A 26,097-nucleotide genomic window follows, 5' to 3' on the forward strand; every position below is an offset into this window, starting at 1 on the left:
CCCAGACCCAAAGCCCCTCCCTCTGCCTTATACCTGGTTTTTCTCATGGCCCCTCCTCTCTGCAGCCACCACCCATGACCCCGGATTAGCATGGATCACATCAGCACCCTCCAACAGCCCGTATCCTGCTGAGACCCATCAGCAAACTCCATTTCTAGTGCCTCCCATCTAGGTTTGGTGTGGTTGGTGGTTGCTTTCTCCAGCCCTAACTCTGAAACCACGAAGAACATCTCCTCACAGGGCTGCGGTATCAAAATACCTCATACACACAGGGACACTCCAACTCACCTCCAAGAAAAGGGAGCCTGCTCCCTCAGTCAACCCTTGATCCATCTCCAGGGGACATCAAATAGGTCAGTCTCATTCACTTACTGAAACAAGCACCAGTCAAACCAGTTGCTTGGCATCATGTGGGCCAAGTACAAATAAACTAGCAAACAGATGGAGACCAAAGGAGAGGCTGCACATTTGCATGATCTGCGGGGCCTGTTCTGCGCCTCTCAGCTGGGAGGGCTGTAGGGCACAGGCGTGGGGCCCTGTAAAAGCTCTAGGCAGTGAGGCCAGTTTCCCCAGTCCAGGTTATGATGGTTTGCAACCAAAGAAGCCCTTCAAAGTCTTGAGGATGCTTCCACAGTAAGAGAAGATTTTCTCTGTGATCACCCAGGAAGCAATTGTCAGTTTCTTGCCCTTTGTCCCAGCTGTAGAGCCTAAAGGGGGATCTTTGGTTTGATATTTATGATGGAAGGACACTAGATAAAGACATGTTCTCTGAAATGCTAATATGCAACCCCTGGACAGCCAGGAGCACTAGCTCAAAGTTTGCCCACGTTCGTCTAACTGTTGAAAGAGAGCCCTCATTCTCGGGTCTTATTGTCCATCAGTGGTCTAGGTCTCTGGTCCTCTTCTTTTCTGTTTCCCTCACTTAGTTCCAGACATCATTTCTCCACCTGATAAGAGATGTTGATACATTTTCATGTTGGTTCTTTGAAAAAGAATTATTTGTTTCTCTATTGTATATGTAAAAAAATACAACTGATCAATATTTGAGTACAACTTATCAATATTTCCTACTGAATTGCTATTCCTGCATACTGTTTTTTAAATAATGATTGTGTTCCAAGGGGAAACACTATCCCTAATCATAAATTTACCTTAACTCAATTTATTCGTCCCATATTTATTTTTTGGGGGGGAATTGTATCAAGCTTGAGGTTTGTCTTCCAAATCTCTATATTTTAAACACATGTCCAACTGCTTACAGTGAATATTACTACATACTAGAGGCCTGGTGCACGAATTCGTGCACCCGTGGGGTCCCTTGGCCTGGCCTGCAGGATCAGGCTGAAACCAGCTCTGCGACATCCCCCGAGGGGTCCTGGATTGTGAGAGGGCACAGGCCAGGCCAAGGGACCCCACCAGTGCGTGATCAGGGCCAGGGAGGGACACAGGAAGTTGGCCAGTCGGGGAGGGATCGCAGGAGGGCTCCAGGGTGTGTCTGGCCCATCTCGCTCAGTCACAATCAGCCAGACCCCAGCAGCAAGCAAATCTAATGGTTGGAGCATCTGTCCCCTGGTGGTCAGTGCACGTCATAGTGAGCAGTTGAGCGGCCTTAACATATCATTAGCATATTACACTTTGATTGGTTAAATGGATGACCGAATGACCAGACACTTAGCATATTAAGCTTTTATTATATAGGATACTCCCCCTGTTGTTTTGAGCTATCTCTTTTATAATGAAAATCTTACCAAAAATATAAAATAGTGTTACCACAATGTTTAAATCTACTGATTCAGAACTAGCATGAAATGGTTATTCAAATGGACTTCACAGATTGGGCCCCCATCTTCTCGTATTTAAAGTGGTCAGATTCATTATAATTTAGAGAGTCTCTAGGGTTCTCTCCTGCTCCAAGTTTCGTTTGTTCTTGTTTACTCTCACAGGACAAAGGCAGCAGGAATCTGCCTCCCAGGGCGAAGAACCAGAGATCAGAGAAATCATTAAACTGAGAGAGGGTATTAGAAGTGTAGCAAACAGGAACCTGTCCCAGATCCAGATAAGAAATGTCTGGGGTGCCCGGCCAGCATGGCTCAGTGGCTGGGTATCAATCTATGAACCAGGAGGTCACAGTTCAATTCCAGGTCAGGGCACATGCCCAGGTTGTGAGCTCGATCCCCAGTGTGGGGCATGCAGGAGGCAGCCAATAAATGATTCTCTCTCATCATTGATGTTTTCATCTCTCTCTTCCTCTCCCTTAAAAATATGTATTGTTTTTTTAAAAGAAATGTCTTAGGTGAGCTAGGGAAAGATGCTGCTCTACCATCCGCTTCTCACAGCCATAAATAGCACCACACATGCCCAAACCACACACATTCACACACACACACACACACACACACACACACACACACACACTCCCCCTACTCCTACCCATGAACACCACACTCACCACACACTCACCATGCGCACACATCCTATACAGACATCACACACACACACACACACACACACACACACACACACACACACACACACTGTAAGCACCACACAAAGAGTTGGCTGTGACCACTCCTTAATTTCCAGTATTATGTCTGGATTTGGAAACTGCTAAGGAGGTAGGAGTTGGGGGTGACCAGTAATTAGAAAACAAAAATGGGCTTTGTATGGGGGTCCCTTGGGATCACACAAGATGTCTTTTTAGACCTGGAATAGTTTTCTGTTTTGTGTGGGGACGAAGATTAGGGCTGATGCCTGAGGGTGAAGGCCCTAAGGAAGAAGTTCCGGGGGAGGGCAGAAGCCAAGGTGGGGAGGGGACAGGAGGTGGAGAGCTGATGAGAACACCCACGACCCCTGGGTGGGAAGGATCTCTTGGGTTCTGCTCTAGGCTGGGATGTCCTTTACCGAAACAGAGAGTCATCCTGGGCCCAAAGGGAAGTTGCTGCCTGGACTGGCCAGAACTGACCCTGGCCCTGTGGGTGGGTGAGGGCTGAACCCCATGCTCTGTGTGCATCCCCCTCTGCAGTCACAGCCACACACATCCCACAAATGACCATTTCAATGAGAGCTTTTTAACACTTGGGCTCTAGAAACTTAAGAAATGCTCCACCCCTCAACTTAGAAAAGCAACTCTTCGTTTGAGCATTTTATAAAAGGTCAAGACGTTTTGCCACCTACATCAGACATGTAGCTTTTCTTCCCTCCTCTTACTTTTGAAATGATCGCCAAACCCCAGTGGTTTCGTTGCCTGGGAGAACGCTGTGCCACATGCAACATCTGTAAGCAGTTAATTTTCCAAATGGGAGATGGTCACCACAGATGCAGACCTTTTCAAAATAAACACTAGAAAAATATTACTCCAGCAAAAAATGCAAGCTTAGAATCCATGAGAGGGGGTGCGAGGCAGCCGGTGCTAGGACAGGACCCGGTTTGCACGGATAAAAGCCGCATCCTGGCCAGCCCAATGTGCAAAAGCAAGAGAATTGGAACCACAGAACTGCAGCGCAAAAAGAGATCTTTGGGGTGAGAGCATTTTCCAATCTCTGCACAGATGGGGAAATTAAGGCCTGGGGCAGGGGGTGAGTGCTTATCTGTGTGGGAACTGGAACCCAGGCCAAGAGTTTTTTGCACTATAATAAGCCTCTTTGAATTTCTTTGACTACTTTTAGCTTTTTCCTTTTTAAGAAAAAAAAAGTCCTCTCACTTTTAACTATTGCCTTTAGGCCCAGTTGGGAGGGGAGGGGGACTCCTATCCTGGCCTCAAAGTGGGTGCTTCCTCTTTGCACTCTGCACACCGTGCTCTGTAGCCGATGGCAAGCAGTGAGAAGACAGGAGCCTGCAGGCCAAGGTGGGGTGGAACTGCTGGAGGCGCAAGAAACTCCACTCTGCTTCTTATCCACCTTACTGAATGAGGCGGCCAACCTTGAGGGCCCGTGCTCTGAGACTAAAGAAAGCAAGGTCATTGTGACCTGCATGAGTTAGGGGCAGTTGGGGGCAGGGCAGGCTGGAGATCCAACTGCACCAGGACTCTGGTGCCTCTGACCAGGAATAAAAGGAGGCAGGGAGTAAACCCCCAACCTGGAGACCGAAACTGACGAGGCATTCAGACCTTGTCCTTGTTTAGGGTTGGAGTGGAATGGAGGAAATTTGAAAGACAAATGGTGCATTGAAAGGAGTATAATTGCTCCAGCTTAGGTGCACCCCTGGACAGTGCTAACTAGTTAGGCTTTATCAGCCTTATTGTTATTAGTATATCCATCTCGGCCCTACAGGATGGTTCTCTGCAGCAAGGTTTCTAAAGGCAAAAGCTGAGTTCTGCCAGGAGAAAAAGAGAAGGGAATAGATACAAGAAAAGGATAGAAGAAGAAAAAACTGTGGGAGGGAGAGCATAGGCAGTGGAGCTGTAGGGAGAGGAGGTGGGACCTGGGAAAGAAGTGGGAAACCATAGGGGTAGGGGCAGTGGAGGAGAGTCAGGCATGATGACCACCAGGGGGCGCTACTGCCCCACCATCACCCTGGAATTCAAGGGGGTTTTCAGAACCTCAAGTGGGCTTCGCTCCCTCCCCCACCACACTCTAACTCCCAGTCTCTTCTGCAGGCTTTGAGGTTTCCCCAGTTAGGCCCCTCGAGGTTGTCTCAGAGGACTCCCTCCGAAGGGGCCTTCCTCTGAGAGCCTTTTCCTGAGAGGCAGGATGGAGGCACCAGGTAAGGAGTGAAGAGGCCCCAGGATTTGTACCCTAACTCTGTTCCCCGCGTTTGAGGCCAGGCACCGCTGGGGGTGGGGATAGGAAGGCACCTCTACTTGCAGGTTGCAGAGGGTTTGTTTCAAGCAGAGGAACTGGCCGGCAGCAGGGGTCCCCCTTACATGTGCTGAAGCTGTGTCTTCCCAGATCATCCAGCGGGGAAGTGCTCACCTGGCTCTCCCTGTCAAGTGGCAAACTCAGAGAACACTGAAAAGGTGAGCAGAGTCTCAGGTGTCCCCCCCTACAATGGACCCTGGGGGGAGAGGGAGGGACACTTGCAGTGGCTGGGACTTACACTTAGGAGCACAGACTCTGCGCCCAGGCACTGCCTGGTCTTATGGCCACTGCAGCCACCCCTGCTCCCCTCTGTCTGAGACCCAGCACCTGTTGTCTAGAATCAGAACATACTCGCCTCTGGGCAGACACCCTGACAAATTCTATAAATTCTATATCCTCCTCGGCTTCTCTGTTTTCAGTCTGCTCCTCAGACACCCAAAGCTCCCCTATCTACAACCTTCCTCATGTTACCTTTTCCAAGATGATGGCTTAGCAGATATTAGTTACAGTTCAAGTCCATTGATGCCTCTCAAGAAGATTTTAGGGAGACCTGGGCCTCCCAAGTCTAAACCACATCTCAAGATGGTTCTTCCACAAACTCATTCTTTCAAAAGGTATGTATTGGTCTTCTCTTGCTTTCCCAGGGGCCTGGAAGAAGCAGGCTTAGTTAGGAACCAAGTGTGTTGGGACTCGAGGCTCAGTGTTCCAGCCTCTGAGGCCACTTCTGTGAGGGCGCTGAGCCATGCAAGGCAAGCTCAGGTGTGAGTCCTGCAGGTGACAACTAAGGGTCTGGCCCTGCTGAGACAGAAGACACACCAGCGGAATCCAGGCATGGGGGGGCCCTGAGCGGCCCATCCTCAGTGGTACCCTGCCCCACTGCTGCAACCTGGGGAGGCTCCAGCCTCAAACCAGGATTCAAGGAAGAGGAGCAGGGTCAGAATACTAGACAAGACGATGGAGATTGTGGATTCAGGTACCGAAGCTTATGCCATTAGGGGTTGGGGGTGACTGGGAAATTCTGGAAGAGGGGGCTGCCTCTGACATACCCAATCCTCATTTGGATCTGAGCAAAGGAGACTTGAGAGCAGGAGGGAGGCACCCAGGAGTCTGTGAGTCGTGCCTAAGCCTCTGGATCCCACATCTGAGGAACATGACTTACTATCAGCTTTGAGCGGTGGTAGCACCGTCGCCTCTGAGGTTTAACCAAGGCACGATTGTTCCTGATTGAAAACATGAGACTAAATTCCAGCCCCTCCTCCCGCCAGTGGCAGGCCAAGGCTCCACATCCATTTCCTGCCTTGGTCAGAATTGGCTGGGGAACGGGACAAGCCTGCTAGTGGCTCCTGCCTGTGGCTCCAGCCAGGAGAGGCTGGAGAGAATAAAGGCAGACACAGAGGAGTTTCAAAGGGAATAACGCATAGACTTGAAGAAGTGACTCCCCCTCCCATCTCATCCAAATCCTTCTAGAGCCCAGGCACATGCCTAGTGCGGGTGTGCAAGGTCACGGAAAGCCCATCTTGTGGCCCTGAGGCCATGCTGCTGTGATGCTCTGAGGACAGCTCAGCTACCCAGCCATTCCCACAGGAAGGCAAGCTGTCTTTTCGCAGCCACGTTCCCCTGAAGATGGTCAGGTCTGCAGCTGGAGAAAATCAAAGACATACAGAGTATCATTGAGGGAATTCTAGCAAATGTCAGGTTTAACCAAAGCCCCCACATTTTATAATCAGCGTTCAGAGAGGTTAAGCAACCTCAGAGATAAATCTAGTCTGTAAGTCTTGACTCCTGACTCCTTCCTTTTTGACACCAGAATTTTTGAGAAAGTCTTTGAAAGAAATCACGAAATAAGCACCTCTGATCAAAGTATCAAAAATCAGCCTCAATATTATGATAGGTAAGTGGTCAACATGGTCCTTTGCTAATACACACCCTACCCCACCATTGTTTAGCATAGTCCTGAGGCCATGCCTCAAGGAGAACCATTGCTCACACTTTTCTGTTTTTCCTCAGTCTCCCTCTCTGGGGAGTGAAGCCACATCCCTGCACACAGGTGGTAATGTCTCACCAACCCTGAAGTCACTTCTCCAGCCTACAATCAAGAACAAGGTAGTAGAAAAGACCTGGAAACAGCCCATGGAGACATCACAAAATCCAAGTTCCAAGGTTCAGGCCCCTTGCTCACTGAAAAGCCCCTTAGACTCCTTCAGATCCCTTTAATTCTTGTTTCACAGATAGTTCTAACAAGCTTACCTTTCAGGTTTATTATTATTATTAATTTTTTTTTGATCTATGAAATATCAGAAGCAGCCAAGAAATTAGAATAAAGGGGTTGAATTGCTAATGATAGGCATACTGAGAATTGCAGAAGTGATAGCTGTAGACACAGGGTAGCAAAAAGAAAACAAACAAACAAAAAACCACACAAATAGAAGTCCCCAAAGCACTGAGACCTGGAATTGTTTTAACGTAGAACTAAATAGCCGTACATGTCTCAGTAGACCTGAGTGTATTGCTGTGTGCCTGAATCACACATACAAAAAAGGAGTTCTTCAACCCATCTTTTGATTCTAAGAATAATGGCCCAGCTTCACCCAGTTCAAAGGACTCCTATAAATCTATATGTAATTTCAAAGGTCAAAAATGAGACACCCCTCCCTGCTCAGGAGCCAGGCCCCTGTGTTAGCATTTCCTCTTCAGATGCATTTAACATGTAACAGACAGATACACTCAGCATTTCCACCTCTTTAGGAGAGAAGAATATGACTGTGAGTTGGCATAAGGATTCTTCGAAGATTGTACAAAGAAACAGTATGCCTGATATTGGAGGAATGTCTAAACCCTTTAAGAACAAGCAATATCCAAGCTCCCATAAGCAGCCTGGAAGCTTCTATTTATCCACAAATAATCGACATGCTCCAGATAATCTTTCCTTTCTGTTTGTTAATGGAGGCCCTAAGAGCCCCTCTAGGCCACCGTTGAATGATTGGATGAACGGATGGATGGATGGTGAATAAATAAACCTGGTGACATAGCTAGAGTTATTTGAAAAAAAAAATCACCTTTCTTTAAATACAGTCCTCTGCAGACTTTCCCCGATTCACACATTTCTCCCAATGAATCTGCATCAGTAAGGCCTGAATATATTGACATATTTCAGATCATTTTTTTGCTGCTTGTATCCTAGGAGGACATCCAACATTCAGATGAAAAGTCAAGAATCAAAGGATATATAAAGAGCTCCCCAGACAAGAAAAAGCTAAAGGAGTTTATCACCACCAAATCAGTATTACATGAAATGTTGAAGGATCTTTTGAAGAAAAAGAAGAAGACAAAAGAATCTAAGACAAGGTTTGTGACAGGAGGATGGGGGAGCCCTGTGATTGCCCACCCCTCTGGAACCACACATGGTGGGAACAATGGCCAGATTTTGCAAATAAAAATACAAGATGCCCAGCTAGATTTGAATTTCAGATAAACAATGCATAGTTGTTATTATAAATCTAGCCCATGCAGTAGTTCCTGGGTTCGTCTTCCTTTCCCCCAGTCCCATTCTGCAACTTCTCGGTGAGCCGGCAGCCCCTCCGACGGCCACAATTCCCTGTTGTAGCTCATGCCTAACTAATTTCTTCAATCCATCCTCAAGGTTGCTGTGGATTTTATTTCTTTCTCTTTAATTTTAATAGCCCAGCTTAAATTGCCTCAAAACTATGTACAGCAAATAAATAAACATTTTATTTACAATAAAATGGCAATAGATACATATCCATCAACAATTGAATCTAAGAAACAAAATAAACAAACAAGCAGAACAGATACAGAGAACATTTTGACAGTTGTCAGATGGGAGTGGCATTGGAAAAGGTGAAGGGATTGAGAAGTACAAATTGGTTGTTACAAAATAGTCATGGGGATGTGAAGTACAGCATAGGGAATATAGTCAATAATATTCTAATAACTATATATGGTGTCAGATGGTATGAGATTTATCAGATGATCACTTAGTAAAGATATATACTAGCAATGTCTAATCACTGGGGTATACACCTGAAACTAATATAATACTGTATGTCAACTATAACTGAAAAATAAAAAATAATTTTTTCAAAACTGAAAAAGTTAAAGGATATCAATGTCACCTTGAAAAAAAAAGAATCTATTCATTTAAAAGTTTCTAAGTATCCAAATGGCTGGCATCAGTAGATATGAGCATTGTGTATCCATTCATTCAACAAATATTTATTAAGTGTGTGCCCCATAGAAGTCCCAAAAGCTTGCTTTCTGGTAGGCCCTGAAAACCCCAAACTGAGTAAGATTGACTATTCAGTCAACTTCACAAAACCACATCATCTTGAAGCAGAGGAAGAAAGCAAGCATGCATATAACTTGCTCCATACCTAGCACTGTTTTAGGTACCTTCTTAAGTTACCACTTTTTGTTTTATGACAACCCTCAAAAGTAGGTATAACCCTTAACCAGACGAAGGCGCTGAAATTTGGAGAGGTCAAGTAGCTTGTTCAAGCCACATAACTAGCAAGAGTCACAGTGAGGACTGCAGCCCATTGCTCTGCATGGCCCAAAGTAAGGGCCTGTGATGAGCCTCAGAGAGCAGACTAGACTGACTACAGCTATCTGCTGCATCTCTTCAGGAAAATTATAAGCACTTATGAGCCTCAGTTTCTGTCTAATGGGACCACAGTGCCTCTTTCAGAAGTCAGTTGTGGGAATCAAAGGAAATAATATATGTGGGGTCTCCTGGCTTTGGATCCAACACACATTAGGTATTCAGCAAATGCTTCTTATGTGGGTACGGTCACCAAACCCTCTTCCACACTGACCTCCCAGCCCCAGAGGTCCTTGATACCCGTGTCTGCTGACAGTGAGCATCCCCAACCACTACCAGATGCAGGTGGCTCATGGCCTCCTGGAGCACTCTGTTCTGGACTTGGAAGTCCTCACGCACCTGGCATCCCTGTGTGCCCAGACCACACCAGGTGTGAAGAAGACAGGAGGAGAAGACACAGGCCTCCCTGGAGAGGTGACAGTTTAGCTCTGGGGACACGGTCTGTCCAAGAAACCTTCGAGAACTCTCTTTAAGAACATCATCTTTAAGATGATACATCATCTTTAAGAACAGGAATGGGAGGCAGTGGAGGCATGACAGCCTCTCTCTTCCTCCCTCCACCTCATCTCTCTCCATGTCAAGAAGGAGCTAAGCTGACCACCAGGCAAAACTTCCTGGATGAGGGTGGCAGGCCGCTCCCTGGATCCTGATACTCACAGAACTGACTCTTTGTTTCCTCCAGTGCCCTCTCCCTCTTGTTCAGTCCCCTTTTGAGCTACTGTCCCATGTGACTCTTAGCCAGCCGGGTATCTCCTAGCCTTGTGAGAGATCAGTGTTGCTCTAATATTTTTCATCTAAACCACCATGAAAAAAAATGATCAGAAAGATGATTTTGTAAGTATGTTAAACCACAGTCAGAAGAGGCAAGGTCCCCCACATTCCACCACCCTAACTGGCAGTCCTTGAAGTGTAGGTGTTCAAAATTCAAGCTCTTAGAACTGGCCTTTTGGACTATATTCCAGCTCTACAACTTCTAAACGGTAAACCTGGACAAGTTAGTTAACCTCATTAGCCTCGATTTGTTCATGTATAAAATAGTTCCTCCCTTAAAGAGTTGTGGTAAAGAACCAAGGTCAGCAAACGATGGTTCATGGGTCAAATCTGGCTCACTGCCTGATTTTATGAAGTCCGGTGAGCTAAGAATGGTTTTTGCATTTTAAATGGTTGAAAAAAATCAAAAGAAAAATATTTTGTGACACGTGTAATTCAAATTTCAGACCCATAAATAAATTTCTGTTGGAAATTAGCCATGAATGTTTGTTTACAAATTGCCTATGGTTGCTTTTCTGCTACAATGGCAAAGTTGAATAGTTGCAACAGAGACATTATAGTGCACAGCCTAAAATATTTATTACCTGGTTCTTTCCATAAAAAGTTTGTAAATCCCTGGTAAAGAGAAAAGGAAGAAGTGCATGGAAGTGCTTGTATAGTTTTAAATACCTAAAAAATCTGCTATTATTTCCTCTTATTGCCATCTAGTGTCCATTTGCTTTTGGAGATACCCAAGTAATTACAAAGATTTTCTAAATTATTTTTAAAATCACTGCACAATACACATTTTCCTGTAGAACATGTGGTGGTATCTAGTTCTAACTGGCATTATTAATACAGAATACACATATAAGCATAACCAATTGACACAGATAGTAGCGGGGTGAGGGCCTGTGCTGGGGGATGGGAACGTGCAGGGAGAGGTCAATGGGGTAAAAGGAGACATATGTAATACTTTCAACACTAAAGAATTTAATTTTTAAAAAAATACAGAATACACTGATTGTCCTGAGCACACAGAAAGACAATGAAGAGAGGTCCCATCCTCCCAATGTCATCCTCTAGACTTACTCTTAGAATACATGGTGGAAGGACTTGGAAGCAAATAACAACAAAGTCTCCAGATTTCTTTATATCACAGCACAGGGAAGGGAGAAAGGGCCTTAGAAGTTGTTTGATCCAATCACCCTGTTTTATAAATGAGGCATCTGGGCCCTGATGAACTTAAGGGACTTAGCTAAGAGCACCCAACTCTCTTTGACCACTCCCACATCTTGGTGTCTCTCCAGTGTGTACTTCCTTTCCCTTTAAGTCATTGGCTCCAACGACATGTCCTGACTTTCATCTGATATGACCTTGACAAAACAGCTTACATGCAGGTCCTGGTTTATTAGATGTTCATAATCTTGAAAGCAAATCAAATCCATTATTTAAAATTTGTTTTATGTTTGCAATTAAAGTGTAATTGACATATAACATCATATTAGTTTCAGGTGTACAACATAATGATTCCATATTTGTACACGTTGGGAAATGATCACCATAATAAATAGTTAGCATTCGTTACCATACATAGTTACAAAATGTTTTTCTTGTGATGAGAACTTCTATGATTTGCTCTCTTAGCAACTTTCAAATATGCAATACAGTCTGATTAATTATAGTCACCATGCTGTACATTCTATCCCTATGAGTTTTTTATCACTGGGAATTTGTACCTTTTGAGGCCCTTCATCCATTTCACCCACCCCCAAGCTCCTCAAATCCATTTTGAAAACAAAGGAGCATCTACCCTGGCCCAGCCTTGGCATCCATTCCCCAGCAAATACAGGCTCTTTAGTGTCCCTAATCAAGAGCTGTCTGTGTTTACCCAATCTCTGCACAGGGTCCTGGCACAGCCTCACTCAGCTGCCTGTCAAAGGTCCAGAACAGGTGAGAAAAATGAGAAGGCCCTGCCCGGAGCAGTGGATGTGGCCCTCACAGCCTGCCCTTCATACAGCAGGACAGAACGGGCATTCACTTTCCTCCTCCTTGTCACGATACCAACCGAAATTACCTTTAAATGAGGAAGAGCGTCATTATTTCATTAACAGGGTTGCGACAATTGAGGAAAATTTGTCTCCAGTGTAAACAACCGGAACGTCTTTGCACTCTATGAAAACAAGGTTAAATTACTTGCAGATCCGGGCGACGAGAAGATGTAGGAAGTGAACCTGAAGCCTGACACATTCAAGGTCTGGGAAATGAAAATAATAGGAATTGTTCTGATTTTTCTAGAGGAATTGAGCTCAGAGATGGGCATACCTCTTTGCACAAGCAAGGATTCCTGTGCCCTCCCCTTTGCTTGTAAGAAGGGTCGTAACTTCCTTCCATGACCATATCCCTTACATGTCCACCAGGAAGATAGTCACCACATGCCTAGGCCCTGGGTCACCCCAGCAGGGATCTGACGAGCCCTAGGCCACGGGCTCCCTTGACCTCCTCTGGGAGAGACTGTGGGGGCCTGGTCAAGAGAACAAGAGGCTAATCTGCCGAGAAGAGTTCCACATTTTAAAAAAAAGAAAGAAAAGTAAAATTAAACATATTTGACCTGGGAAGAAATAGAAGACTTTTCTAGTTGCCAAAGGGACAAATTCGACAGGGAGGCCAAGCAAATGTGAACTCCTGGGGAGTGGGTCAGAGGAGCCCGGATGGAGTACACTAGGCTGGGGGTGATGGGACGATTTATCCGGGTCCAGTCAGATGGGGAAACCCATCAGAACGCTCCACAGAGCTCAGCACAGTCTGCCCTTTGTACGGGTATTTATCTAAGTCGTCAATTTTATAGCCACATTACCTTCCCAGTCGGCAGGAAAGCAGATATAGGTGCCGTCAAGAGGCCTGGCTGTGGTTTGCACCGCATAATGACAGATGCCAAAAACAAAGGGGCGGGGAGAGGGCACTGGGGAGAGACCACAAAAGAGCCTTTATAATTATGCCTCTGCCTCCCTGGGGGGCCTGCTGCTCCCTCTCCTCCTTGCGGAGGTGCCCGGCCCGCCTGGGGAGGGAGGGCTGGCGGTGGGGGCAGGGGGGGCGCTGCCTTCCCTGGACGTGCAGGGCAGCTGCCTAGCACGCGTCTATTAATAACCGTGCAGGGACTTGCAGGGAGCTATTAGTCGCTGTCTCTCTTCTCCAGGCTAAATAGCGGCAATCCCTTTAACCTTTCTTCATGGGCCTGATTTTCCATCCCTTTAATCATCCCTGTCACTTTCTGCTGGATGGGCTCCACTCTCACCACATCCCTCCCCCGAGTGGCTGGGGACTCCGAGCCAACTGGAAGAGCAGCTCGCCTGAACAGCGCTCCTTCCCTCTGCGCCCCCCTCTGCCTGCCCTGCGCTGGCTCCAGCGGCCTGGGAAGCCCAGGGTGGTGGCAGGCACCAGAGGCCAAGTTACCGCATTCCTGACCCTTTGGAGCGCTTCCTCCTCCCGTTGGGATGTTCCCGGTGACCAGAAAGCCTCTAAAATCCAAGAGTCTCCTCTGAGCTGATGTGCTCTTCCCTGCCAGACCCCAGCCTCTCCTGTGGACCCTGAGAACAGCCAGCTATCCTGCAGCCTTTTCCCCCCGCCAAAACACTTACAAGCCAGCTTGAGATGTAATTTTTTTAAAGCAAATGTCATTTTTATCACGTCCATCCCCTACTCAAGGGCCCTGAGGCGCTCCCTGTTACTTTATGGTATTGCACATGTAAACACTCACCAGATACCGGGTCCAGAATGCTCCGTTCTGCCTGTGTTCTAGATCCTGTTTGGGGTGTGCTGATATAGACATAGATGCAGGGTTAGGGTCCTTTGACAACAAACAGCAGAAATCAACCCTGACTGGTTTCAGAATCAGGGATAAATTGGAAATGAACGGCATCATTTACAGAATTAAAAGGAGAGCTGAACTCCCAGCCTAGGGAAGGACAAAACAGGGCAGCTCGGAGGTCCTTCTAGATCTAGACCATTGCCATCAGATGTTCGGCTCGTTCCTCCTTATTTATTTTTGCTTAAGATTCAGCGTTTGGGGACCTAGAATCTAAGACAAGGTTTGTGACAGGAGGGTGGGGGAGCCCTGTGATTGCCCACCCCTCTGGAACCACACATGGTGGGAACAATGGCCAGATTTTGCAAATAAAAATACAAGATGCCCAGCTAGATTTGAATTTCAGATAAACAATGCATAGTTGTTATTATAAATCTAGCCCATGCAGTAGTTCCTGGGTTCGTCTTCCTTTCCCCCAGTCCCATTCTGCAACTTCTCGGTGAGCCGGCAGCCCCTCCGACGGCCACAATTCCCTGTTGTAGCTCATGCCTAACTAATTTCTTCAATCCATCCTCAAGGTTGCTGTGGATTTTATTTCTTTCTCTTTAATTTTAATAGCCCAGCTTAAATTGCCTCAAAACTATGTACAGTAACTGACACAAATAAAAAGGCTCATGTGCCCTTTGGCAATCATTTATTATTTATGTCTTCTTTACTTTTACTTAGTGAAAAAAAAAAATTTCTTTGCCTTCTCTTTTTTGCCAAATACTTCAAAAACAGCCCTAATATAATTTAGTGTTTGTGTAATTTTTTAGTTGAACATGCATTTTCACATTTCTTATTTTATTTAGTATTGTAAATTATCGTGACTAGTGAGTTAAGTGTTTCATTGACACCCATAATATAGCCCCCCCATTTCATAGATGGGAAGACTTTGAAAGGTCGATTATAAAAGTGAGTGTTGATTCGAAGTTGTGGATCTAGGACTTAGAACAATGTGTTCTTTCCTCTATATCAAAAGTCAGCAAACTTTTCCTATAAAGAACCAGAGAGTAAATATATCAGGCTTTGAACACCACACGATCTCTATCGCAACTACTCAACTCTGCTGTTGTAACACAAAAGCAGCCATAGTCAATACATAAATGAACAGACGTATGTTTCAATAAACTGTATTTACAGAGGTCAACAGGCCATATTTGGCCCATGGGTTGTAGTTTGCTAACTAACGCCTCCTCTATACCACACAATAAGTACCTTTCAATGTTTATAAGTCTATCAAAGTTTGCCTCCAATTGGGATGCCATGATTTTGACCCATATTAATATTAATTCTTTCTTTCCTTCTTACCTCTTCTGTGTCAGTATTATTTGGACAATAACCATGATTTGACCCACATTAATATTAATTCTTTCTTTCCTTACCTCTTCTGTGTCAGTATTATTTGGACAATAACTGGCTTGGCTTCCCACTACACCTTTGGACCATCCTAGTCTGTAGCAAAGTTTTCTCTGGTACTATGAACATGCTAAGCCTGTCCTTCCTCCCCTGGATTGTCCTTGACCTACATGTGTGATCAGTTCTGACAGCCTTTGTGAGGAGGTGCCTTTCCAGTACAATGCATTTCCTAAGGCCCCAGAATTAACCAGGATAAATCATCCTAATAGTTCCCACTCACTCTGAGTTTCATGTGCCTCCTCCCTTGGGCCATCTCCAAGCTTATCCCAGGGAAACTCATGCCCTGGGATGGTAACTCCACTAGGAGGCCTTCCTGCAGCCCTCTTCACCTCTGGTCCATGGAAGAGAGACTATTTAGTTCTATCTGCTGCCTGCAGAGTGGGAAGACTGACTCAGATGCTCTTCCCAGGGAGGGCAGGAGCTTCCTAGAGCAAACCAGCTGGTTTGGCTTCTACCCTTTGCTGTTTATAGATCCTAGGACAGTGAAGGCTGGGAACTGTGTGTAAGCAGCATCCTCCTGGGCAAGGGCTCCAGTTGCATGTTGATTGTCCACCTACAACCATAATTCTACCATGTAGGAGTCAATGGAACATGATTAGCACCTCACATTAGGGACTCCAGGTCTTTAAGTGAGTTTCTAGGCATGTGTGTATGCACACCAACCATAAAGTCAAAAAAAGATTATAGAGTTCAAAATTGCCCAAACGCCTCATTTACAAGTAAGGAAACTGAAGCCTTCTAGGTATGTGTGTATGCACACCAACCATAAAGTCAAAAAACTGCCCAAACGCCTCATTTACAAGTAAGGAAACTGAAGCCCAGAGAAATCACCTTAGTGTATCATGATACCGAGGCATAAGGATTCATATTATCTTTATAAATAGTAGCCATGAAGGTGTTGATAATTTGATCAATAAAACTGAAATTTAAACTATAAAGCTTTCCTGAATATCAATATATTTTGTTTAAAATAAGAGGCAGAGAATGTGCTCAACCCAGCACAGCCCAAGAGCCATGAATGAGGTCAACTTTTTCAAAAATACTTGAGATTTGGCCTTTTCAAGGCTTCTATGTGTCCCAAAGGCAGAGTTCTCTGGGAACACTCACAACACCCTCTAAATTTCTTCATAAATTCTCCAAAGGAGTGAAGAGCGGCAGCAAAGGGTAGAGGGTACAAGGAACACTAAACACCCTTGCTCTACCATTTTGAAGTTATATGACTTGTAGCAAATAATTCAATTTTTCTAAGCCATGTTTTCTGATCTGTAAAAGAAGTATAATAACAGTACTTATCTTATGGAGGTGATGTGATAATTATACGAGATCATGTATACAGAGTACCTCACATCGGCTGACTTAATAGTACGTACACAAATATTCACTCTTATTGCAATTCTCGTTGACATTCCGGGCTTTTTGCCTTAAGTCCAACTCTAATTTTGAGTTGACCACTCTGTGCTACTTTTCCAACTGTGAAACAGAGATAATATCTTAGCTGGAGAGATGGATAATTATAAGTTAGTTATGACGTGGGGAGACAGCTCTGCCTCTTCACCCAGGGCCATGACCTGGCCTGAATGACCTCCAAGCTAAGAGATAAGATGCCTTTCTGAGCTGGGTCTCCTCTGAGGAGGTGGTCTCCAGGCCAGGACTTGGGCTATCCAGAAGAGGTAATGGGCAGTCACAGGTCAGAGGTTCAAAATTTAGGGAAACAGACAAGGAAATGTGAAAAAGGCTATGCTCATTTTTTTTTTTGTTGGTAATCTTTCTGGCATTACGTTTTTCTTAGTCCAATTGTGTCATCTTTTGAAAGTCCCGCAGATTGAGGACAAGAGAAATAAAATAATTCCTACAACACAAAGGCAAAGATTTTTTTGGTTGGTAATCTTCCTAGCATTATGGTTTTTTAGTCCAATTGTGTCATCTTTTAAAAGTCCTGCAGATTGAGGGCAAGAGAAATAAAATAATTCCTACAACACAAAGGCAAAGCGCTCAGGATAGATCCTGGATAAGGCTCATGCTGCTAGGGGTACCTCAACGGACCTGACTATAGTATTTGCAATATTTCCAAACCATTAAAAAAAAAGAAAAAGACAAAGAGAAAAAGCAGACCGCCTAGAACTTCACTTTCCCAGTGGTAGAAGAAACATGTTAGACAAAACAACTCTTTCTCCTTTTCCCTGGGTTAATTGGCAGCAGCAGAAAACACTTCACAGAAAGTTCCAGAAGGGCTTGATATTGAATTTGTAAAGTACAAATTCCCACAACAATCAATGACTAAAGTAGCAATATTTTAGCCCTTCACAGGAATCTGGTTATTATTACCATTAATGCCAAGAATCTTGTTTCTATTCTTTTTGATTTAAGGTAATTTTCTTTGTAAAAGGCTGCTTTGTTAAGATCTGTGCAGTTGCATGGGTTTGGGGAGAAAGAGAACTGGGCATGTTGGGAAAGTATCGTGTTGTACTGAAACTTTAGAGGCCCTGGTTGTGAAGAACCCCTTTGTTTTTGCCCTGAACCTGATGCAGTTCTTCAGACTTCGTTTTCTAGTTCAGTGCACTAATTTCAGCATTGTCCACTCTGATGATGCTATCTCTTTAAACATGACAATTTCCAAGGAAGGTCTCCAGGAGGCTGGACCTACCTGGTCAGGCCTGGCTATGACCTGGCCAAAGGAGACCCAAGTCAATGTTTGTGTCTAGAAAGTGACCACATGACTCAGGGTCCATCTTGTAGACACTGAGGAAGCACAGATACCAATGAGTGAAATATCTAGCTAGGTGGTTCTCAACCAGGGGCAATTTCCACCCCTGCCTCCAGGGGACATTTGACAATGTCTGGAGACATTTTTGATGATCACAACTTTTGGGGAGTGGTGGTTCTATTGGCATCTAGTGGGTAGACAGCCAGGGATGCTGCTAAACATCCTACAAAGCACAGGACAGGACCCACAACAAAGAATTGTTCAGCCCTAAATGCCAATAGAATTGAGGTTGAGAAACCTGAGACGGAAAGAGACACAAGAGAGCTCTGCATATTTTGCCCCATTTTCCCTCACTCCCTGAACTCCAGGCAAACAGATGCCTTCCAGTTCCTGGCAGCATTGTGTTCCCTCGACATATTCTGATCTCTTTCTGCCTGCCAATCTCCTCCCTCCTGTTTCATCTAGTTCAAGCATGTCAAACTCACAGCCCGTGGGCCGCATGCCTCGTTTATTTGGCCTGTGTTAGCCTTTGAGTTTGACATGCTTGATCTAGTTAATGTCTTCTCATCCCCAGATCTCAGAAGCCTTTCCATCAAGACTTAGTCAAAGCGCCAATTACATGCTCTCTCCCCTTTATTCTTTCTTTTTTTCAAGAGTTTTGAAAATGTCTTCATGGCCTTTTCAAAACTCCCCAAGCTCCCTGCATCTTAGCTCTTAAGTGTATGGGCTGACAGCACTAAGTCTGGAGTCAGATGGGTAGTGTTGGAATCCCTGCTCTGGCAGGTCTAGTTGTGTGACCTTGGGCAAGTCACTTAACTTCTCTGTGTCTGTTTTCTTACCTGTAGCATGAAGATAATAACTACACCTAGCTCACAGGAGGGCTGTGAGGATTAAATGAGAGATGCTTATAAAGTGTTTAGAACAGTGTCAGGCCCATCGTGAGCACCATATAAAAGTTTGCTATAATTATTACTTCAAGAATTAAAAACTGCCCTTCTGAGACACGGAGCTACATGATAAGAGAGAGATGCAGCATTTTCTCTTCTCAGCAGCGTGGCCCTGCCTCACTGACTTTTCTCTACCAGAGGAATCATCTCAGATCAGCTGAGGCAGGGGAGCCAAAGTCAATGCTTTCTATTTAGAGATAAAGAAATTGAGACCCAGAGAGGTTAAGGAGTTTGGGAAAATCACATAGCAGGTTTCTTTCTACCTGATCAGACTCCCCCTACCCTACCTCCCACCTCTTCTCTCCACTCTACCCCCGCCCCCCTTTGAGGTTATAACTAGTGCAATTCCTGATCTACACTAAATGAATATCCCATAGCAACTATCTCTGTCTGACTACAGGTCCCTGCTCCCCAGCTTTTCTACAAAAGACCTGGGAGTTATAAAATCCAAGCTTATCAGAACAAAGCACACTAAATAGAGCACAGCAAGGTTCCTAATCAGAGATTTAAGGTGCTCACACAACAGCCTGAAGGGAAAAATAAAAAATGTAGGACTGAGGAGGAAAAAAAAAAAGTAGACTAAGGGCAAATAATAACCTAAATAAATTAAGAAAATACTGAGGCTGTCTCCTGAAGTTTTCTGCCATTACATCATTGATCCTGAGCCGGGGCTGTGGAATGTCTCTGCAGGGCTATACAAGCAGGGCCACACCTCATTTGTTTTAACTCCCTCAAATCCTGTTTTACTCTTTGACACCCTCCCAGCCTCTCATGGCTGTTCTTACTCTTTTTTCACCCCCTACGGGTTTTTTTAAGCTGATTCTTTGCCAACACTGTAGTGTTTGAGCCCAAAGAGTTCCTGGGACCTGAGATCTCATGGAAAGGAGTGTGGTGTTCAGACCGTGGAGGGACACTGGCCTCTGACCTTTTGGTCTGGCCACACTTGAGAAACCCAGCTCTGTCTGAAGTCCTAAAAAGACATGAATAAACTGGAATAGCATAAGAGGAGTACAATCAGGAAATGACACTTTATTATGTAAGGGGCAACTGGGTGAAGAGGGCTTAGAGCTGTCTTCAGCAAATTTAAAGGCTATTGGGTTTTCAGGTCCCAACAACATTACAGAATGAACTAATGTGAACTTCTAAGTCCTCCAGAAACCCATAAAAATACTGGTAAAGTATACCAAAATAAAATTGTTTTACAAATATATCTAAGCTCATAAAAATGAAGAAAAAGAGGGAACTCATAGTCAGGGTGGCAAGCTTCAGCTTATGCCTTGATGGCCCAAGGAGATACTGACCCAAATATAGGCCCTAATGTCTAGAGCAGCCGTGGGCAAACTACGGCCCGCGGGCCGGATGCGGCCCGTTTGAAATGAATAAAACTAAAAAAAAAAAAAAAGACCGTACCCTTTTATGTAATGATGTTTACTTTGAATTTATATTAGTTCACACAAACACTCCATCCATGCTTTTGTTCCGGCCCTCCGGTCCAGTTTAAGAACCCATTGTGGCCCTCGAGTCAAAAAGTTTGCCCACCCCTGGAGAGGAAGGTGGGGTTTTAATGCCCCTAAAAGAGCAAAAGGTGGAGCTGTGGGGCCCTGTAATGAAGACTCTAGAAACATTAAGTGGAGACCTTGAGAGGACAGTTGCTTCAATTTAAGTTCCACTCACAAGCCCAGGAAACCACTGTGATACAGGTCTCTTTTCAGAGTTTCGGGTAAGGAAAGAAAACTACCCCAGAGAAACAAAACCTCAAGTCATCACCAAACACATGTGTGCCCGCAAAATTTATACTCCTTACCTGGTATATTACTCAAGCTTCTCCAGAGAAACAGAAACAATAAGATATAGATAGATAGATAGATAGATAGATAGATAGATAGATAGATAGATGATAGATAGATGTGGATAGATATATAGATATATAGGTATATAGGTATATAGATATATAGATATGGAGAGAGAAAGAGATATCAATTTATTTTAAGGAGCTGCCTCATGCAATTATGGGGACTGACGAGTCTGAAATCTTCAAGACAGGACAGCAGGTTAAAATACTGACCTTTCCAGAAGCCCTTGCAGCTAGGGTAGCAACGCAATGTGTTGTAGCTCTGGCCAATGAAATATAGACTCAATATACTAGTAGGCTACTAGGAAGAGCACCTTCCCCTTTCCCCTTTGCTCTTCTATCTAGAATGAGGACACATTACTTAGTAGGCACCTTAGGACCATGAAGGGAAGACAAAGTCACATACTAAGGATGGGAGAAACAGATGATGAAAAGAACCTGGGTGCTTGATAACACCCTTAAAGAGGTGCAGTAGCTCTGGACTACTTACCTCTGGCCTTCTCATTACAAAATAAACCCCTTGATATTTACTTCATTTTCTATTATTTGAAGCCAAATGCAATCCTAAATTGCACAACATGTTAAAAACTTCAGGATAACAACTAAAAGAAGAGAATGTGAACATGGTGACTTTCAAAACAGTAAAAGAGAAAAGGATGAAATAAAGAAAACTCAGTCAATATAATAGGAGACAGAAGAGAAGTAAAGAATATGAGATTAAAACAAAAACATTAAGATATCAATATATACCAATAATAACTGGATTCCAACAGTAAATATAAATGAAAGGATTAAAACTACCTGTTAAAAGATATAAATGTTAAGATCAAACAAGAAATCCAACTTTTTGTTTCTTTCTCATAGATCCATGTTTTAATTGTCCACTAGCTAGAACAGAGGAAGACTGAAATTAATGAGATTAGGAAAAATACACCAAGCAATCATTATCTAAAAGAACAAATGATGAAGCAATATTACACTCAGGGAAAAAAATAAAGGAAATGATTACAAAACAATAAAAAGAAGAATTCTGCAGGAAAACACAACAATATTTAAACACAAATTTAAATATACCTAACAACAAAGCAGAAAGAAAAAAAGAAAGAATAAGAAAAGGAAAGAAGGAAATTAACAAATCCACCATCATTGTAAAAGATTTTATCTGAAAGCAGACTCAGACAAATGAGTCCAAAATTGAAATGGGCTGTCTTGGCTAGGAGAGCTTCATAATCATGGAGGCTTTGCAGAATCTGTATGACCCTCAATGAGGCTGTTGCTGGCATGTGCAGGTATCTGACCCTTAGCTCCATGAGGGCAGGAATCATGTCTGTTTTGTTCATTCCTATTGACCGAATGCTTAGAGCAGAGCCTGATACAGAACTGTCATCAATAGGTGGATTCTGACATGCCCATTCCTCTTCTCTTTGTCCTTACTCCATTCTGATGCCCAGAGTCAACACGAACCCAGGAGACTTGAGGTGGCACTGAGAGAGACAAGGGTGGAGTGAAGAATGGACAGAAGAGTAGTAACATAAAAGCCCAGAGAATGGAAGCCAGCTCTGCAAAGAGCTTCCAAGAGTTTCTGCCACAGAAATTCCACTTGGCCACAGTTACTGCCCTGGCAAAGGGCCTGGAGGGAGATGGTGGATGGCCTGCCATGGAGGGGCCTTCCAGTCAGCACATCTTGCCTATGCTGCCTACAAGGGTAGAGAACCATGACAGTGAGTAGGTCACCCAGTCCGCCAGATCCATAAACCAAAACTTCTCCTACATTCTGGGTTCTGGGACACATACAGGAAAGGGGATAAGCTCCCTAGCTACAGAGAGTCTTTAGGTCTAGGAAGAACAAGGTCCCTGTACTTGGGAATCCTCCCATCTGATAGGGAAACACAGCCCTACCCTCATAGAGCCTGTGACGGACTGAAAGTTTGTGTCCCCACCCCTCTAATTTCTTGTTAAAATCTTAACCCCCAATGTGATGGTGTTAGGAGGTGGGGTCTTTGGGAGGTCTTTAGGTCATGAGAATGAAGCCCTTGTGAATGAGATTAGTGCCTTTATCCCATTGGAGGAGAGCTCCCTCACCCCTTCCATCATGTGAGGGCACAAAGAAAAGGCAGCCATCTATGAACCAGATGCTGAACCTGCCTGGGCCTTGATCTTGGACCTTCCAGCCTGCAGGGCTGTGAGGAATAAATTTTGTTGTTTATAACGACCCCATCTATGCTTGTTTGTTATAGCAGCCCGAATGGACTAAGTCAGAACTGCTAGAATGAATGTTACAGTCCCTCTCCTCAGGAAGTAAATCAAATCTAATGGAGGGGCCTGGCCTCTACCCTCAGAATGCCCTGGTCCGAGTCAGCTACTAGTATATCTCTTGCCCTCCCACCCAGGCAAGACCAAGGAGGGAGGGAAACGGCGGGCCCAGGTTCGTTTCTGTGATGAATGGAGGCTGTGAGCACTGCTGCCAACAGGCTCTCAGGGGACATTCCCACAGGCCCGCCATCAGGGTCGGGGCTCCCTTCCCTTCGTTCCCTCCCCACCACAATGCCTGACCCACTGGAATGAATCCTGAGCTCTGAGCCTATTTCTAGCACAGGAATGTTGGCCCCTTTGTCATGTCCTGCTTTCCCTCCGCTCTGTTTTTGTTTCCTTTCCCACCCTGTCTCCCCCAGCCCCAGCCCCCATTTCCCAAGCTCGCTCCTGGGAGACCAGACTCACCAGCCCACTGGTGATCTTGTTTTACATGAGACATTTCCAAAAAAGACCAAGAAGTCCTTTCCAGGAAAATGCCATTTTTAAAATTCAGCTCCAGACACTGCGGCAACATTAGGAAAACAAAGGACTTGGCAGAAAGGTTTTCTGCATCGGGACTTTCTAAAATACCTTTTCCAAATTGCCTCCAGTGGGAATGACTCCAGGGGTCAGCTCTGGAACACCGGGCAATTTCAGATGGACAGTGACTTCTGGTTTTTACACAGCCAGCCTCTCCTTCCTGGGGATCACCCTGGGATCTCCTCCCAGGCCCAAGCAGAGCCCCTCTCAAGGGCTGCCAAAGAAAGCAGCTGTCTCCGGAGGGTCAGGAAATGCTGCTGGTTCCTCCCTTCAGAGGAGCCTGCTCAGCCGCTCTCTGGCTGCCATCACTAAGCTGAGGGGCCAGGCTGGAGGCCTAGGGGACAAACTGTGATTAGTAGGGAGCTGCCTTCTCTTATCATCCAAGTGACAGAAATATACAATTTCACCTGGGGCATACACAGTGGTGTTATTCCTTTTGCACATGTCAGGTATAATCATGTTGATGTCATACGTGTAACAGTCATGCCGTTATTTATTAAGCACATTCCATGATGTGCACCAGTAACCTATTCTTTTTTAAAAAAATATATTTTTATTGATTTCAGAGAGGAAGGGAGAGGGAGAGAGAGAGATAGAAACATCAGTGATAAGAGAGAATCATTGAACAGCTGCCTTCTCCACACCCCGCACTGGGGATCAAGCCTGAAACCTAGGCATGGGCCCCGACAGGGAATTGAACCGTGACCTCTTGGTTCATAGGTCAACGCTCAACCACTGAGCCATGCCAGCCAGGTGCTAACCTATTCTTTATATTTGTTTTATTGCATTTGATCCTCATGAAAACTATTATGGGCTGAGTTGTGTCCCCCTGCATCCCCACCTTAAAAAAATCATGTTAATGCCCTAACCCCCAGGACATCAGAACATGACAGTATTTGGAGACAGGGTTTTTAAAGAGGTACTTCAGTGAAAATGAGGTCTTTAGGGTGGGCCCTGATCCAATCTGTCTGGATTCCTTAAAAGAAGATCTGTAGGCACAGACAGATGTGCCCATGGAGCAAAGACTATGTGAGAGCACAGCGAGAAGGCAGCCATCTTCCAAGAAGAGAGGCCTCAGGGGAAACCAAACACCCTTACTAACACCATGATTTTGGACTTCTAGCCTGAAGAACTGTGAGAAATGTTGTTTTTTAAGCCTATAGTGTTTTGTTATAGCAGCCCTAGCAACTTCATGCAACAAACAACCTATAAGATTAATATTGTTATTATCACCATCTTATAGAGGGCAAAACAGTCTCAAGATGTTATGAGACTTACCCAGCAAACAAATAAGACAGCTATAATTTGGGAGTCACTGGCCTAACTCCAGAATACAAGCTCTTAAACCAGTGGTTCTCAACCTTCTGGCCCTTTAAATACAGGTCCTCATGTTGTGACCCAACCATAAAATTATTTTCGTTGCTACTTCATAACTGTAATGTTGCTACTGTTATGAATTGTAATGTAAATATCTGATATGCAGGATATCAGATATTTAGGCGACCCCTGTGAAAGGGTCGTTCGACCGCCAAAGGGGTCCCGACCCACAGGTTGAGAACCGCTGTCTTAAACACTGTGTCCGACTGCTTCTCTTCTGTGCTCCGCTATGTATGTGCATGTTTTACTTATTTATTGCTGCATAACAAGCAACCTCACAATGTAATGGCTTTAAGCAGCAACACTTACTTTGTTCATTCATCAGTAATTGGGCAGGGCTTTGTGGGAATAGTTCATGCCTGCTCCGCTTGGTGTCAGCTAGGATGGCTCCAACACTAGACCAGATCATCTGAAGTCTAGCTCCCTCATTGTCTGGTGATTGGCACTGGCTGTCAGCTAGGACCTTAGATTAGGCTGTTGGTCCAAACACTTCATGTGGCCTGAGCTTCCTCCTAACATGGCAACTGGTTCCAAGGTGAGAATCCCAATAGACAGAGCCAGGGGAAAGCTGCGTCACCTTTTCTAGCCCAGCCTTGGAAAAAAAAAAAAAGACAGCATCACTTTTACCACATTCTCTTCCTTAGAAGCCAGTCACTAAGGCTGACTCGTGTTCAAGGGAAGAGAAATTTGATGCTATCTTTGATGGGAGGAGTGTCAAAGAATATGCAGAGATGTTTAAAAATCACTAGGGGCATGTGCCAGTCACACGGTTGTCCACATTTTGTCAGGTGTTTGTTTACTTACCAGCAGCACCGTATCATTGAAAGAGCATTAAACTGGGGTTCAAAGCCCTGAGCAAGAGCCATTCAGCTGTAAGGGGCCAGGATCCCACAACCCGTGCGTGAAATGAGCAGGATCTGCTTCCAGTTTAACCACCTTCCTCCGTATAGGACTGAGG

At 44.8% G+C, this 26,097-nt stretch overlaps 1 long non-coding RNA gene across 1 annotated transcript in view; it reads right to left on the minus strand.

Annotated features, from left to right (window-relative positions):
• Positions 1 to 11,379: 11,379 nt before the first annotated feature.
• Positions 11,380 to 26,097, minus strand: part of LOC106725832 — a 48,742-nt gene continuing 34,024 nt past the window's right edge. The window contains exon 3 of the long non-coding RNA XR_001361812.1: positions 11,380 to 11,590. This is a non-coding gene — a long non-coding RNA (uncharacterized LOC106725832). The remainder of the gene's footprint in view (positions 11,591 to 26,097) is intronic.

Source organism: Myotis brandtii, unplaced genomic scaffold, assembly GCF_000412655.1.
Source record: "Myotis brandtii unplaced genomic scaffold, ASM41265v1 scaffold191, whole genome shotgun sequence".
Lineage (NCBI taxonomy): Eukaryota > Metazoa > Chordata > Mammalia > Chiroptera > Vespertilionidae > Myotis > Myotis brandtii.